Source organism: Passer domesticus, chromosome 33 (assembly GCF_036417665.1).
Source record: "Passer domesticus isolate bPasDom1 chromosome 33, bPasDom1.hap1, whole genome shotgun sequence".
Lineage (NCBI taxonomy): Eukaryota > Metazoa > Chordata > Aves > Passeriformes > Passeridae > Passer > Passer domesticus.
The window spans coordinates 2,489,031-2,500,068 of record NC_087506.1 but is presented as its reverse complement, the minus strand read 5'-3'; the positions used below and the strand labels follow the sequence as shown (position 1 = coordinate 2,500,068).

The 11,038-nt window shown below is 58.6% G+C and overlaps 1 long non-coding RNA gene across 2 annotated transcripts; it reads right to left on the bottom strand.

Moving 5' to 3' along the window:
- Nucleotides 1–1,272: 1,272 nt before the first annotated feature.
- Nucleotides 1,273–3,707, bottom strand: LOC135288577 (uncharacterized). Of its 2 annotated transcripts, XR_010351634.1 has the most exons (4): nucleotides 2,762–3,707; nucleotides 2,365–2,514; nucleotides 2,031–2,146; nucleotides 1,273–1,414 (listed from the first exon to the last, which is right to left on the bottom strand). It is a non-coding gene; the product is annotated as an uncharacterized LOC135288577 (long non-coding RNA). The 2 variants fall into 2 exon arrangements; XR_010351633.1 differs by lacking the exon at nucleotides 2,762–3,707 and having other exon boundaries at nucleotides 2,365–2,698.
- Between the last annotated feature and the right edge of the window lie 7,331 nt (nucleotides 3,708–11,038).

Genomic DNA, 11,038 nt, shown 5'->3' with positions numbered 1-11,038 from the left:
GTGCTGGCCTGGCAGCACAGGTTGTTTTCCCCTCAGGCTGCAGGAGATGAGAACACACCACTTGCCAACACTGAGTGCGAGGCACAGCTGTGGGTGCTCCCCATGAACCTCAGCTCTGGGAGCACTGTCTGCCCCAAGCTCCAGGGGCTGCAGTGGGAGCCCGGCTGGGCTCTGCCCTGGGGCCATCCTGCAGGGACAGCTGGAAACAGGGAGCATTCAGCTGCCACAAACAGCCAAGCCAGGGCTGCAGGGCAGCTGCTCCAGCCTGGACTGCACTGCTGTGTGCTGTGCTCTGGGGCTGGGGCTCCCCACACAGGGGACTGGACTGGTGTGCCAGAGGAGACAGAGAAGCTTCAGCTTCAGCCTCACTGAGGTGGCTGTGTGGGCTGGGAAGAGTGGGGAGGCTCAAGGGGATTCACAGAGCTCATCCTGCTGCAAGGATGAAGAAAAGGGAGTGGGAACTCAGCAGTGAGGAGAGCTGAGGGCTGGAGAGTGGCTCTGAATGACACTAAAATCCCACTGGACCTCTGAGACATTGCTGCTCCTCAGCCAGTGACAGCACGAGTCCCTAAACCTGGGGCTCGGCCTTCCTTGTGGTCAGGGGCAACACGGAAGGCCAGCAAGTGATGGAGACTGCGATGGGCTGGGAATTCACTGGGGGAAAAAAGGGAGCAGTTGAGAAGTAAAAGGCAGGTGGGGGAGAGAACTGTTCAGAGAAGGGCTGAGCTACATCTTGAGCAAGCTGAAAAACGTCATTTGGAGTCATTCCAGATTGATTTGATTTCAGAAGGTATTGAACAATTTTAATTTTTGGGAGGTGTCATGTTTTCCCTTGGAGGTGTCCACGCTGCAAACTTGAGCTGCGTTGTCAAAATGCTCAAGCAAGTCTGTGCTGCAGGTGACACCATTTCTTCTTTGGCTGATTCCAGCCCGGTGCTGAGCTCCAGCAGAGGCCTGCCAGAGCCCAGAGCAGCCTCAGCATCCGCAGAGCCTGGCTGCAAGGAGAGAAAGCAGAAACTGCCCGTCAGCTGAGGGCTCCTGTCCCCTAGTCCCAGCTGCCCGCAGTGCCCAGGCCGTGCTGGCCGGGCTCAGAGCTGTGCCCAGAGCTGCCCATCAGTGCTGCCTTTGGGAGCAGGGCAGGAGGGCAGGACATGTGCCCAGCCTGCAGCCAGCCATGGCACATCCAGCCCTCAGCAGCTGCCCAGAGCAGGATGCTCCTGTGCTCGCTGCCATCTCCCAAAAGCTCTGATCCCACCCTGCCAAGCAGACGGGCACCCACCTCACGCCATCCACGGCTGGAAGAAAAGCTGGTCCCAAACGATGTCCTCAGCCTGCTCCAAGGGCACGGCCCATCCACGCTGCAGCTGGTCCCAAGCACTTCCCAATCCAGACTGGACCACCTAGAATGCTTCCTCTAGAAAAAAACAAACAAATTGTTGAAAAGAGGTTAGAGACAAAAAGGGAAAAGAAGAAGAAAGGTCAAAACTCTTAGCTCTGTCAGGACCTTGAGGAAGGCCCAACCCCTACATGCTAGGGAAAAATCCAGCCATGGGTGAGGGAGGTCCACACTTTCTCTCTTTCCCTCTGCACTGGCCCCCAAAATAACCATGATCCCAAAGCAAACAAGGGCAGTGGAGCAGCCCAAGGCCTTCCTTGCCTGCACAGCAAAGCAGCCCCTGCACAGGTTCTGGAGTCCCACCTCTGCTCCCACCACAGGGGTTTGTGTCGGGCTGGCTGCCCCAGCCCCAGCCCCAGCCCGGGGCACGGTGGGTGCTGGGGGCTGTTGGCAGGGCCAGGAGCCCACTCCCATTTCGTACCCACTCCAGCCCATCCCACCAGCCCTGCCAAAAAAGCAGCTGGGCAGCTGACTGAAGATTTAGTTCCATCTGCCCCAGCAAAGGGGCAACCTTTGCTTCCCAGCCAGGCTGGGCAATGCCCAAATCTGGGAGCATTTCCCCACGTGTGGACTCATCTGCAAACTCCCTGTGGAGTTTGGCTTTGAAGAAGGTGCCACAATCATAGTGCATCACCTTCAACTGCTGGTGGCCAGGTCCAGGGAGAGGTTGTCATCATCATGTCATCCTCGCTGTCTCCTGCAGCAGCAGTCCCACCCGGTACAGCTTCTCCAGGGGCTCCTTCTCTTTCCCTGGGGTGTGACCAGGCCGTCAGGGCTCTGCCCAGGGCCCCAGCTGTCAGGGAACCAGGACAAGCAAAACCTGCTTGGATGGCAGCCACCAGGGCTGGGCAGAGCAGCTCAGCTCCAGCACAAGGGCTGCGTGTTCCCATCCCATGACCCTGGTGCAGTGACACAGGCTGGGTTCCTTTGCTTCTCATTGCCAAGGCATGTGTGCAGCTGTAACTTACCAGGGCCCTGGATCTAAGTGTGCCTGTGGCTCTCTCCCTTCTTCTAGGGCAGATGAATATCCTGCATCCAAGGATGACAGTACACCTCTTCTAATGAGGGTCTGGCCAAGGGGTGCATGGATAAACACCACCCGATCAGATTTTGGCACTCTGGGGAGAGAAACCAGAAACTGCCCGTCAGCTGGAGAAGGCTCCTGTTGGTTTTGCCCCACTATTCCCTGCCCAGGCCATGCTGGATGCGCTCAGAGCTGGGCCTGAACTTTCCCATCAATTCTTGGTTTTGGGGGAGAGCAGGACATGTGCCACCTCCTCAGCAGCTGCCAGAGCGGGATGCTCCCGAGCCCGCTGCTGTCTCCCAGCACTGGTATTGCACCCATGCCCAGAGAAGAGGATCCACCTGGAGAGAGCCGTTGTGGCAGTGAGAGCTGGCCCCAGCTGAAGTTCCAGCCCCTCCTGAAAGGCATCTTCCCACAGACCATCTCGTGCAGCAGGATGCCCAGGGACCAGATGGTAGCTGGCTTGCCATGGTACCAGCCAAAGCGGGTCCATTCCGGGGGGCTGTATGATGGTGTTCCTGTGGAATACAGATGGAGTTCATCAGGGGGATGCTGCTGCTCCCAGAGCCTGGCCCCAGCATCCCTGGGCGGGCGAGGGCTGCATCAGTGGCACACAGGGTGACCACTGTCCTCTCACCAGCATCTGGGACTGGTGTACAAACTTGGGATTGCAAAAGAAGCCACTGGTGTGGGAAGGGGACAGTGGAAGCCCTGGCTAGGCCTGACCATGACATGCAAAGGAAATACCCACTGCGTGCTGGGGAAAAACCATGCCCTCATTCTCCCTGCCTGCATTGCCCCAAACATATTATAAAGCCAAGACAAACAGGGCAAGTGGAGCAGTCCAAGCCCTTCCTCTTGCCTGCACACAAACTGGCTGGGACACAGGTTCCAACCTCCCTCTCTGCTACCCCCACCCACGGCTGTTTTTGTCAGGCTGGCTGCCCCAGCCCAGCCCCAGTCCTGGGCACAGTGGTGGGCAAAGGCTGCCAGCAGGGCTGGAAGCTGGCTCCCCACCCACCCCTGCTCTAAAGCAACTCAGCTGCAGATTCAGTCCCCTGAGTGGCAGCAAAAGGGAGAATCCCCGCTGCCACAGCCAGCTTGGGCTGAGAGATGTTGGGCCATGAGATGCCAGGAGCGGGAGCACAGCCCTGTGTAGGCTCACCTGCAAAGTGAGTGTAGGCTGTGTCTTGCAGGTAGGTGCCACAGCCAAAGTCAATCAGCTTAGCCTGCCCGGTGGCCAGGTCAACCAGGATGTTCGCTGGTTTGATGTCGCGGTGCAGGACCCCGCAGCTGGTGCAGTGCCGCACGGCCTCCAGCACCTGGCGGAACAGCGGCCGCGCCACCTCCTCGCGCAGGAACCCCCGTGCCCGAATGAAATGCAGGAGGTCCTGAGACTGCTCTGGCCGCTCCAGCACCATCACTATGTCGCTGGGGAGCTCAAGCCACTCCAGCAGCTGTACGACACCGGGGAAGCCAGTGGACACCTTGTCCTGCAGCACAACCTCCAGGGGAGCGCTGGTGCCGTTGGGCTGTGGGAGGAGCACGATGCCGTCAGTGGGGCTGATGCCGGGCCAGGGCTGGGCAACCCCTCAGCCAGCCCGGGATGCTCTGCGCCCTGTGCTGGCCCCACGCCCGCTCTCCCTCGGGACGTCCTGGCGGCTTCCACCATGCCGGGGCTCAGCTCATCCCCGCCCGGCACGGCCCGGCTTCTCCCGCTGTCCCGGCTCACTCACCAGCTCGCTCCAGTGCCGGATGCGGTTCCGTGGCACCCTTTTGATGGCGACCTGCAAGCCAAGGGGAGCAGCGGGCTGAGCTCAACGCCCGCCCTGCCCAGCCCCATCCTCCTCCTCCTCCTCCTGCGCCCCCTCCTCCTCCGCCCGCCACCGGCCCTGCCGCTCACCGGGGCGCCGTCCGAGAGCCGCGTCGCCGAGCAGACGCTGCCGAATCCTCCGCGCCCCAGCAGGAAACCCAGGCGGTACCGCTCCTGTAGGGCCTCCTGCGCCTTCCCTGCGGGCGGGACGCGGCTGTCAGCGCTCGGCCCGGGGCCAGCAACGGCCCCCGAGCGCCCCTCACCCGCCCCGGCCCGGCCATCCCCCGGCGTTCGGTTTTTGGAACGCGGCACGGGAGGCTCGGGGCCGGCGGCTGCGCTGCCGAGCGGAGGAGCTCGGGCCGGGCAAGCCGCAGCGGAGGCGGCGGGAGAGGCAACGCCGCCTGTGTCCTCCGCGGGCCCCGGGAGGAGCCGGGGCCGGGCTCGGGGTCGGGGTCGGGGTCGGGGCCGGGGCCGGGGCCGGGGCCGGGGCCGGGGCCGGGCTCGGGCCAGGCGGAGCCGAAAGCCGGCGAAGCCGCCCCAGCCCCAGGCATTGATGCCCGCCCAGCACCGCCAGCGCCAGCACGGCCAGAGCCGGGCTGAGGCCAGGCGGCGGCGGGACGGCCGGGGGCGGGCACGGGGCAGCCCCGCCCGGGGCCGGGGGCGGGCCGGGGGCATGGCCCAGCCCGGCACGGGGAGAGGGAGGCGGGGAGAGGAGAGGGACGGCGGGAAAGGGAGAGCGGGAGAGGTACGGGGCGGCGGGAAAGGGAGAGGAGAAGGGAATCTAAAGTTTCTTCTATCGCCGCTGCTGCTGCTGCTGCCGCCGCCGCCGCCGCCGCCGCCGCTGCTGCTACTGCTGCTGCTGCTGCTGCTGCCGCCGCTGCTGCCGCTGCTGCCGCTGCTGCAACTGAAGCTCCGGGGCCGTTTGTCCCCGTGTCCGTTTGTCCGTTGCCCGCTCGCCCCCGCCCCGAGCCCCACGTTCCCCGAGGGCAGCCCCTGAGCCTGTCCAAACACGGGAACTTTGCCGAGTTCAGCCAAGAGCCAGAGTCTGGACTCCTGCACAGTGGCTCAGGAATCCCCTCGGTCACTGCTGTGCATTGTCCCTGCTGAGGGTCAAACACTCTCAGAGCGCATTCCCTGAATGCAGAATTTGTACCTGACCCAAGCACTGCACTTACCTCTCCAGCATTGATTTCCAAGAAAAACAGGGGAAGCCAAACTGTGTCTAGGTCATGGTATCTTAAAATGTCTAAAACTTGCCAACTCATGGATCTTAGAAGTGAGATCTGTTTGGAATTAATGGGATGGACAACTAGTGCAAGATGGAAAAGGGGAGCATAAAAACAAATCGAGAAAAACATCTTGAATTGTTTCAATTTTCATTTAATTTCTTAAAAGCTCTTTCAGTTTTTCCAGAATCTTCTCCTCAGTCCTGTTTGCTTTTTCCAAGAACCTTTCCCGGAGAACGAGGTGCAGCTTCTGTCACAAGGTGTGCCACCAACTGCAGCTTTCCACACTGTGGGTGCAGCACAACACTTGCAGCAAAGCAGGAGAAATATTTGAAGAATTTGACAGCTTGTTCTTTTCTTTTCCTTGTGGGCTGGGCAGTTGTGCCATTGGTAAGGTTTTCATTGTTACTGTTCTACCCTAAGAAAACATGACAGGCTACCAAGAACTCTTAGGGAATGCAAGCCTGACTGAATGCAGAGAAAGAAACTCTAGAGCCTGCAGCCAGAAGTGGAGAGCTGTGTGATAATCATTCCAACACCCCCAAGGACATCTTGAAAATGATCTAGAAGATGAAAATGGGCTGACAGGGAGTTTGTTTCTGTCTTCAGTCCAGATTCTTCTACATCTGAAAACAATTCCACAGTCTCCATCTAAATCAAGAGTACAATCAGTTCATGAAAAGCCCCAAAACAAACTGTACCTCTGAGGAGATGACTGAAAGAATCTGAAAAGGGAAAATGCAGGAGAAATGCATTTCTCAGCACTGCAGTACTTGCCCACCTGAAACCCTCCTCCATTTCCTCTGCATGCCTGGATCTGTTGGTGTCAGTTCTGTATTCAGTGGTGCCTCCAGGCCTGAATCCCCTCATCTACAGCCTGAGGAACCAGGAGCTCAAGGCTGCAGTGTGGAGACTGATGACTGGACATCTTAGGAAGCATTAAACTGATTGCTAATTTGGGCAAATCACTTGTAATAAAAGTAATCTTTTCTAGCTCTTTTGGTTTGGTTCTTTGATTTCCCTGTCGTTTTTCTTTTTAAATATTCTTCCTAAAGCTAGACGATTGTTTCTGCCATCTCTGACTTTGTTTCTCTCCACCTTCCCTGTGGCCACAGACTGTGCCAATGAGGGGCTGCAGTCTCAAAGGTTTTAAAGGAACTAAAGGATCTCCCAGCAAAGTTTTCTGCAGAGATCCCTCTATTCTTGCCTTCTCTGGAGCTGCAGCAGCATTGTCTGTGTGCAGAGCTGGGGCAGATCAGTGCTGGCACAGCAGCTGTGCCCAGCAGCAGCAGCAGCACTTGGTGTTGCCAGTGCTGCTGCCGTGGCCCTGCCCCGCTGCCCTGGTGGCCCTGGTGTTGCTGCAGGGCCTGAGTGCTCTCGGGGCCGGGCACAGTCCTGGGGGTGGCAGTGCCGGGGCTGCAGCAGGGACAGGCCATGGGCACTGCTGGGGCAGCGCTGACGCCTCAGGCCAGGCCCTGGGGGCTCCAGGCTCCTTGCCCAGGCTCTCTCAAGAACACGGCCAGGCCAATGCTCAGCACAGAAAAGCCCCAGGGTGAGCAGCCCCAGGCTGGCCGTGGGCAGGCTGGGGGCAAAAGCATGGCTGGGGCTCTGCGAGGGCCCTGGGGGAGACGGGAAGGAGCAGCAGAGCAGGGGCTGATCCATCCCCAGGGTGCTGCACAGCCCAGGGCAGCGTCCCAGAGCGTCCTCATGGAGCTGCCAACAACATCCCCCCTCTTCAGCCCTGGCCTCTCCCCCAGCTCACAGAGGTGCTGCATCCTTGCAGGCACAGCCACGGCAGCAGTGGCTCAGGAGCCCCTGTTTGCATTGCACAGAGCAGGCAGGAGCACCCCCATGCTGCTGCTGTGGGGACATGAACCTGAGGGAGCACAAATGTCATCAGCCCCTGGGGCCAGCAAGGGCTGGGGGACAGCAGGGAAACCACTCAGCTTTGTCCTGGCCTCTGCAGTCAGCCAGAAACTTTATTCCCATTAGCTGGGAGATTCCTGTCCCACTGCAGACGCTATTGCTCAGAGCCAGGGCTGTCTGTCAGCCACCCCTGAACAGCCCTGAGCATTTCCTTGGCTTCACCTTTGCTTTTTTCCCCCCTTTTTTTGGTACAAATTTCTTCCTGTTGCCCACCCCTGTTCCCTCCCCTGCAAAAAGCCCATCCCTGTTTGCCCTTTCCTCTCTGGCCCCACTCCCCATTGCAGTTCCTGACTTGGCACCATGGGAACGTCCCTTGGGCAGCAGGATCATCCCCCAGGTGCTGCAGGAATTGTCTGCAGGCTCCTGCAGTGCCTGGTGCTGCTCCCTTGCCAGAGGCACCACAGGCCAGGGGGGCACATCTGGGCTGCTGTGTCTGCCTGTGGGGTCCCTGTTCTGGGCAATGAGGAGGATCTGCAGAGGCTCTGCAGGACTGACAGGATGGGCTTTGGGCCTGGGAGGAGAAGCTGAGGCACCTGGGCTGCTTGCGCTTCTGAGGAGGAGGCCCAGGGCTCATCGTGCAACTGCTGCAAGGGTGGTTTCAGAGAATCCCAGAATCAGCAAGGTTGGAAAAGTCCTTGGAGATCATAAAGTCCAACCTGTGCCCTGACACCACCTTGTCTCCCCCGGGCCTCCTCTTCTCCAGGATAAACAACCCCAGCTCCCTCAGCCTCTCTTCACAGGATTTTTGCTCCAGACCCTTCACCAGCCTTGTTGCCCTTCTCTGGACACACTCCAGCCCCTCCAATTCTTGCTAAATTTGGGGTCCCAGAACTGGACACAGCACCCGAGGTGCTGCCCAACCAGCGCCCAGCACAGGGGAAGAATTGCTGTCCTGGTCCTGCTGGTGACACCATTGCTGGTCCATAGGAGTGCCAGGGGTTGGATGAGGGAAATGGTTGGGAGGGGGCAGGAGACACAGTCTGATTGACTCTCAGCCATGAAGGGTCTAGATTTTCATAGCTATTCAGTCTGCATTAGAAGGTGCTGGGGCTCAATATTAACTGGACATTGCTGATATCAATCTATAAACAGGAAAAATATTAAACAGAACAAACTGTTCTCTCTGCATTGTTTTCAAGACAGTATATACACTTTGAATACACTTCAGATATCTGTCTAATTAATTAGAGAAAACTTGAAAACTTCTGTTATTCCATATGGCTTTTCTTCTTTGGGCATGTTGAACAAATGTTTATGAGCTTTTCTCACTGAATTCCTGAACTGAAGAGCTCAAGAAAGAAGAGGCCTTGGGAGTAGGAAAATTCATCATCAACCTCCAAGTGGCTGAGGATCCATCCCCATCAGAGCAGCAATGAACAGCAATGGGCACAGCTTTGTGGCTGCCCCAGCTTTGGGATAGGCCCTGGGCCTGGAGCAGGAGCAGCTCTTGAGGGCCCCAAGGCCGGGGCTTTTGTGCTGCCCTGGGCACATGGGATGGCAGCAGGGGCTGCAGAGCTCTCAGCACCTGAGCCAGAGGGGAGCAGGGCAGCCAGGGAGCCTCCTTTGGCCTTGTCCCAGCACCTTCCCCCATGGCTGGGGCAGAGTCCTGTGTGAGCTGCAGCTGCTGCTGTGCCCTTGGCAGGGGCTGAGGCCGTGGGGCCAGTGGCCAGAGCAGCCTGGCCTGAGCAGAGCTGTGGGGCCAGAGCCGGCTGGGCTGGGCTGGGGACAGGCCCTTGGTGCTGCCCAGAGCTCAGGGCAGCTGGCAGAGCTTGCAGGGAGCTGGGCTGGGCTCAGAGAGCCTGCCCCAGAAACCATCAGTGTCCATCTCAGCCTGGCTGAGCGTGCAGGGGCAGGACTCAGGCCAGGCCTTGTGGGGCAGGGCCAGCGCCTGTGCAAGGCATTGCAAACAGGCAAGTGCCCCAGAGAGGAGGCTGCTCTGTGCCCTTGGGGGCATGGACAGAGCAGGGAGGGAGCCCAGGACATTTGTCACCGCCAGCCTCTGTCCCCAGCCCTTGGCAGCCCTGGCTGCTGAGCCCAGCTTTGCCCTGGGCTGAGTTTGCCTGTGGCCCAGCTCCATCCTCCTGCGGGGCTCAGGGCCTGTTCCCGGCCATGGCCAGCCCTGGCCGGCCTCTCTGCTGGCCCAGAGGCCGGCAGAGCCCGGGGCAGGGCTGTCTGTGCAGGCCCACAGGTGCCAGGGGCTGTGCAGGAGCTGGCAGAGGCTGCCCAGCAGGGAGGCCATGGGGCACAGAGCCCCAAGGCTGCTGTGGGCACCATGGCACAGGGGCCGTTCCCAGCCGCAATGCTCCTGGCCTGGGCTGGGCCTGCACAGGGGCTGGGCCACCATGGCTGGGCCAGCACAGGGCCACCAAGGGGCCACGCAGCCGCTGCCGGGGCTGACAGCAAGGCCAGGTACACACAGGCAATTGCTGAGCATGGCCTGCGCTGGCCAGGGCTGACTGTGCCACAGGCAGAGCTCAGCTGCCCTGGGGGGCTGCAGGAACAGTCAGGAGCCCAAAGAGCCTCCATGGCTGTGTTGGAGACCAAGGCTGGAGCAGGGAAATGCAGGGCTGCTGCAGGATGGGGAGAGCATGGAATTCCAGCACACACCTCAGCTCTCTGATGATCCCGGCACCATGCTGGGCCCTGTTTCAGACTGGGGCAGGGCAGAAGTTGATGGGACAGGAGCCCTGCGGTGCTGTCAGGGACCTGCAGCTTGCAAGGTGCTCTGCTCTCCCTCAGGTGCTCTCAGAGACATCCAATCCCAGCTGGGCACCTCAATGCAGAAGTGGCACTGCCTCTTCATGGACACAAAAGTGATGTCTGCCTGGAAAGGTGCAAAGGTTTTAATACCTGTTGGTTTCATAATATACCAGAAAATATTTTTTATCGGGGTCATTTGAGTACTTTTAAATAATGGCAAAATTTTCCCACCAGGAACGGGAATTTCCTGGATCTACTGGTTTCTTTTACTGATGTCAGGAGAAGAAATACTGATCTTCCCCTCAACCATTGCTACCAACTTTCAGTCTAGTATTTAATGGCTTTCTTCCTTCAGGTGTTTCCAGCTCTCTTGTTGAAATGGCCATGTCTAAGGAGATTTCTTGATTTGGAGTAACCGGATCTATGTAATTCCCGTTGTTCCCAGATCTCCTCCTGCAGCTGGTCTCTGCTCATTCCATTGTGTCTCTGTTGACTGCCTTAGTGCTTTGAGCATCAGGGAGTGGCCCAATCTTTCAGGAGTTTCAACACCTTCTTAGTGAACATCTTAGTTGTATTTGTATCTTTTATGTCACCTCTTCCTAAGTCTTTGTCTAAAATCCTTCCTGTATGGCAATCCGTTGTGGATGGTGGACATGTCAGATGTTGCTGGCATGTCACAAGCTGCTGAGGGAAGGGTTTTGATGTTTCTTAAATTTTATCATGTTTACATTTATTATGTGTGCCATGAAGAGAAACCTTTCTATGCCTCTGAGTCTCACCCGTTCCTGCTCCCTCAAAGCATACAAACCTGATGAGTTGTGGCTCCCACTCCAGGGGCTGCGCTTGGATCTCTCTCCACAGCCACAGCAGAGCTCCCTGGCAAAGGAGGGATGAAGGAAAGAGGACAGGCTGTGGGGATCAGGGCCAGGGCCAGAGCCAGGGAGAAGAATGAC